The sequence below is a fragment of the Microcebus murinus genome, chromosome 2 (genome assembly GCF_040939455.1).
Source record: "Microcebus murinus isolate Inina chromosome 2, M.murinus_Inina_mat1.0, whole genome shotgun sequence".
NCBI lineage: Eukaryota > Metazoa > Chordata > Mammalia > Primates > Cheirogaleidae > Microcebus > Microcebus murinus.
The window spans coordinates 36146496-36152495 of NC_134105.1; positions in this window are offsets into that span (position 1 = coordinate 36146496).

Genomic DNA, 6000 nt, shown 5'->3' on the forward strand with positions numbered 1-6000 from the left:
TGACTTAAGATATATACTTGGGCAATTGATTTTAAAACTTTCTTTATTTCTGATATAATCATTTAATTCTATATATTTTCTTTATTAATATTTCATAAATTTTGATTTTTTATTTTGATTCAACTTAAAATACTTTGTAATTTCCCTTTTGATTTCTTCCTCGACTCATGGGTTATTTAGAAATGTGTTGTTTAATTTCCCAATTATTGGGTATTTTCCAAATATCTTTCTGTTATTGATTTCTAATTCAATTCTCTTATAGTCAGAGAACATGCTTTGTTTTATTTCAATCCATTTAAATTTATTGAGGCATCTTATGGCATGGAATAAGATTTATCTTAATAAATGTTCTGTGGACCCTTGAAAACAATGTTTGTTTATTGTTGTCAATTGCACTAAGTTGATTGTAATATTTATCAAGCCCTCTCAATCTTTGCTTATTTATTTATTTGGGTCTACTTGTTCTATCAATTATTGAGAGAGAAGTGTTGAAGTCGCCAAATGTAATTTTGGAGTTACCTGTTTTTCCTTTCAATTCTGTCACTTTTCATTTCATGTACTTAGAAACTTTATTATAAGGTATGTATACATTTTGGTCATGTCCTCTTGATTTACTGATCTCTTATCATTATGAAATGACATTTTTTATCCATAGTAGTATTTCTTGTTCTGAAGTCTACTTGGTCCTATATTAATAAATGTACTTCCACTTTATTTAGATTAGTGTTAGCATGGTGTATGTTTTTCATAACTTGCTTATAATCTACTTGTATCTTTATATTTAAAGTGGATTTCTTGTAGGCACCATCTAGTTGGGTTTGCTTTTTTGTTTCAATATGACGATTTTTTACATTTAAAGTGATTTGGGTCTGGTTGAGCTTAAATATACTATTTTGCTATCTGTTTTCTATTTGTTCCATTTATTCCAATCTTCTTTTAGATTAGTTGACTATTTCTTATTATTCCATCTTATTTCTTTTATTACCTTCTTAGCTTTCCTCCTTCTCCTCTTCCTCACCATCCTTCTTCTTCTCCTTCTCTGATTTTCACTCCCCCCATCCATATCCTTCTCGGTTTCTTTTCTTTCTTTTTTTTTTTTTTTTTGAGACAGGTCTCACTTTGTTGCTCAGTAGTGTCATAGCCCACTACAACCTCAAATTCCTGGGCTCAAGCAATCCTCCTGCCTCAGCCTCCTGAGTAGCTGGGACTACAGGTGCATGTCACCACACCTGACTAATTTTTCTATTTATGTTTTGTAGAGATAGGTCTCACTCTTGCTCAGTCCAGTCTTGAACTCCTAACCTCAAGCAATCCTCCTGCCTTGACCTCCCAAAGTGCTGGGATTACAGGCACGAGCCACCATGTCTGGTCTCCTTTTCTCCTAAAATAAATTGTTGCTTCATGGTCTATAGTATACATGCCTAGATTAATGGTAGAAGTAAGACTATTATCTATCTATCATCTCTTTATTTACCTTCTTTTATTCTCATGCCTCATTCCCTTTCTCCTTCCCACTATATGGGCAACAGCTATGATGTTTTTCATGTATATTTTTTGTTTACATATGTTCTTACAAATATACATTGCTATATTGTGTGCATGCTTTCTTAATTTATATAAATGATATTGTGTAATTTATCTGACTCTGTTCTTACTTTTTGCACCAAAAAGTATGGTCTTAAAATCAAATCATATTTTTTCTGATTGCTGCATAACACTCCATAGTAGTATCTCACACATTTTACCTTTCTATTCTCTGAGTAACGATCTTCCAGGCTGCCTCCAACTCCTGGACCCCACAGATAATTCTCTTATATATCTCAATTAGCTTTTTTGGGGAGTTGCATATCCAGGACCTCAGTAGCTGAATTATAGAGTATGCATATACTTAATTTGACTAAGTGGTGGAGAAGGTTCAATGACCCTGCCCGCCTCAAAGTTTCTGTATCCCTATATCCCTGCAAATCTTGCCATTATCCAGCTTTCTAATTTTTAACTTGCATTTCTTGACTACTAAAATTTTGATCAACTCTCCTGATACTTTTTCTCTTTTTGGGTTTCCTCTTCTGAAAATTGCCTGTGTATGCATACCTTTTGCCCACTTTTCTCATGACTTTTCTCTTTCTTCTTGTTGATCTGCAGGTATTCCATGTATCTTCTAGATATTAATCCTGTATCAATTTTAGACAGTGTAAATATCTTTTGTCCTGTTTTTTATTTACTCATTTTCTCTATAGTGCCCATCATTGAATAGAAATCTTTTTTAATATAATGAAATAATATTCATCTTCTTTCTTTATTGTTTATACTTTTAATGTTTTGTATGAGAAACTCTTCCTTATATCTGTCATGAAGATATACTTTTACATAGTCTATTAAACTTATATTTTACTATTCTTCTATTAACTTATTCTTCTATTAACTTTATATTTTTGTCTTTCACATTTGTGCTTTTAATCTGCATAATACCACATTTGTATATAGCATTAAGCAAAGGACCCAGTTTTCCTCTTCTATATAGAATGAGCTAGTTTTCCCAACATGACATACTGAAGGATCTGTCATAGATTTATTTGTAATATGGCTTCTATTGTCTGTGAAATTTTTTTATGTATGCATCTGTAAGGGTCCTAGCAGGAAATAGAATGCAAGCTCAAATGAGGTAACTGAGGAGAGCTTAATGAAGGACTCCCAGGTTAAGGATACCAACAAGGATAGGTGGGTGGGGCACTCCTTAGCAAGAGTAGGGGGCTCTTATCCCCCACCCCTCACCTGCCAGGTATGAACAACCAAGGGCAGGGAGTGGCTATCCAAATTCAGTGAAAGCTGTAGCTGGAGTTCTAGCCTTGGAATAGGAATGCAGTCTGGGCCTACCTATCTGCAGCTTAGCAGTGGGAGAAAAAAGACATAACTACTGTCTGCCTCCTTTTTCTCTCCAGCCTCCCTCCACTATCTCTCCTCGGCCACATTTAATAGGGAACGGGAGGGCAAGTGAGTATGGTTAATGCAGTGCAGGGAGGCCAGCCTCTCGGAGCACGGCAGGGTAGAGAAGAGCGGAGAAAGGATCCGGAGGGGCCAACAGAAAACAGCCAGTGCGCCTTGTGAGCTTGTGAGAGTGTGTCTCTGCTCTCTATCCTGTACCAGCGTGTCTGTCCGTAACTGTGCCAGTATTTCGGTATGTTTATTGCCTCGGTGTTGTAGCATGTCAATATCTAGAAATGTGAGTTCTCTCCTCTTATTTGTTCTTTTTTAAGGTTTAAAATTTTTATGTTAACTGTATTTGTAGTCTTCTATCTACGTTTTAGGGTAAGTGTATGAAGTCCTCCAAAAATCAGCTGGAATTCTGATTGGCCTCATATTCAATGTGTATATTGATTTTGGAGAAGGGATATGTTTTTAATATTAATTCAGCCTGTTTATGTGCAGGAATGTCTATTTATTCACATCATTTTCTATGCCCTGTATTAGTGTTATACTCTTGTACACAGAGGTCTGCTGTGTTCTTTGTTAAATTATTAATAATTCTTAGATAATCACTTAAATTAACCAATTATTTTGTGTCTTGCATTCTTGGTTTAATGAATTCCCAGATTTCTATGTTGTGGCTACTATAAAAGGTGCAGATATTTAGTGAGTGCCTTCTCTGTGGAGACCCTGTGTTTGGTGCTACGGATGCAGCAGTGAGCATGACGTGACCCCTGGTTCCACAGAGCTGACACTGCAAAGACAGACATCACACATGTAAACAAACAAATCAATGACCACACTTTGTGACGAGTGCTCTGAAGCAAACCCTGCTTTCCACGCTGGCCCTCTGCCTTCCTTATGTCATTTCTCAGTGTTCTGTGTCACTGCTCTTACAAAGATCCGGGCCAGATGTCAGGAGGCAGGATTTCCAGTCCTAGATCTGACTCTGGCCAGTTTGTTCGTCTTCAGGATGAAGGCTTGGACTAGACCATCTTTCAGGGCTCTTTAGCAACACCCATCTTCCTCCCTCCCTCCCTCCCTCCCTCCCTTCCTTCCTCCCTGATTGGATGTGAAAGCAAGAACAGTATTACCTGGGAAGGGAGTCCACCCTGTCTAGTTTTAAGTGCTGTTGTGATACTCAGCTGTCAAAGTGCCCACAGTAGAACACACAGGTGTGGATCTTAGAAGAATCCATGCTAGAGATGAGAGTTGAGAGATACCACTGGAAGTCATGATATGAGTGACTAGAAAGAGTGTACAAATGAGAAAAAGAGGAGGACCAAGAATAGAACCTGCAGGACTGAGACATTTAAAGTGAAGTAAGAGAGGGGAAAAGGCCTTCCAGAGGAAACCCACTGCAGGTTTAGTATTGTAGGACAAAAGGATTTTAATCTCTTACGAAGGCACTTTGAAAGTAAGTTTAATGTATGACTCATAAGCAGTCATTAGAATCCTTTTTACATCCTCCTCACTTTTGGAAAAAAACTGGTCAAATTGATGACCTTCTCTAATTTCAAAAGTACATCACTGACTTTTAATGATTTTATTAACAAGATATTGGAGCAAGCAATAGTTAGCTGCAAGCTGCCTTAGTTTTCCCATTTATAAAATAGGCATCATGAGACTTATTTGATGAGGCCGTGGTGAGAGTGGGCAAGTAAGAAATTTCTACAGAATTAGGAAATACTAGTGTTATTCTTTATGATAATACCAAAGGTTAAATTTGTTTTCTGTCTCTGACCTTTTTTCCCCATTCAGTGACTGTTTTGTAAATGAGTGTTCATTCCATTCTCACACATCTCTTTCTTCTGTCCCAGTGTCTCTGGGTCCCCCACACCCAGTAGTTGAAAGATCAGAGAGATACCATCTGCTGATTAATAAACAGACAAATGTTCCTTCATAAGTTGATTGGATCAGTGTGTCTCTTGGCATTCTTATTCTGAATGTTCATACATTCCAGCACATGTTCCCTTATCTGAGGTCACATCCCAGAGGCTCTGTGGCTGGGATGAATCACATCTGAGCTGACCATCCTTCCTGGAATCCATGGGCTGCAACATGTGTGAGTTTAGCTGAAGTAGACACCTTCCACCTGCTCAGAACAGGGCTGGCTGCTGGTGATCACAGTGTGCGTGGGCCCCTGGGCTGCGAGGGGTGACCCTCACGGCTGCATCTTCTACCGAGCACTCTCTGCACGCCCAGTACTAGGGCAGAGGGAGTGTGTGGCGGGGTAAAAATAAGTCAAGAGACTGGGTCTCTTGATTTCCAGAAGGAAAGAAGATAGCAGGAGATGGTGGCAGGTTTAGGGTAAAAACTTAAGGCATTTCATGGGCAGACTTTAATTTATTGAGACCAGATTTGGGATCTAGTGGCCCACAATGCCTCCAAATGAATTAATACTCTGCCTTAAAGATCCAAAAATCTTTCAAGTCTTTCTGAGCTTACTGACTTCCGTTGGCTCCTCTCTCACTCCGAAGCATGTTTACTTCTCTGGGAGTTGCAGGCTCTCATGTTCTCAGGGCTTGGCGAGGGCCTGGGTCTGTCCTCCTCCAAATGGGGGTGAAGAGCTGCAGATTTATCTGGGCTTCAAAACCGTCTTCCCTGCATTTTTATCCCCCAGCTGGGTGTCCCAGAGGCATTAATAAACGAAGAGGGGATTGTTTGCTTTTGCTTTCTTTCTTTCTTTTTTTTTAAAGAGATGTTGAGAAAACAGAATGACAAACAAAGTCAAGAGGAGTCAATCATACCTCTGCCCAAAAGTTTACAGGAACAACAACAAAAAAATCCTATTGTGAGAAACACACCCACATTGATGAGTTTGCACAGCACTTCCATTTGACACAAGATACACTCAGGCCCAAAAAGTTAAAATTGCTCTCCAAGTCTTGTTGAAAGTCAGTGACAGAACTGAGATTAAAGTCCATGTGCTCTTTCTCCCAGCCTGAGCCTCCACCTGTGCAACAGGGAGGACCTAGGGCAGGCCAAGGAGGAGGTGTGGCCCTGTAAGACCAGGCATGCACCTGGGGCAGGTCT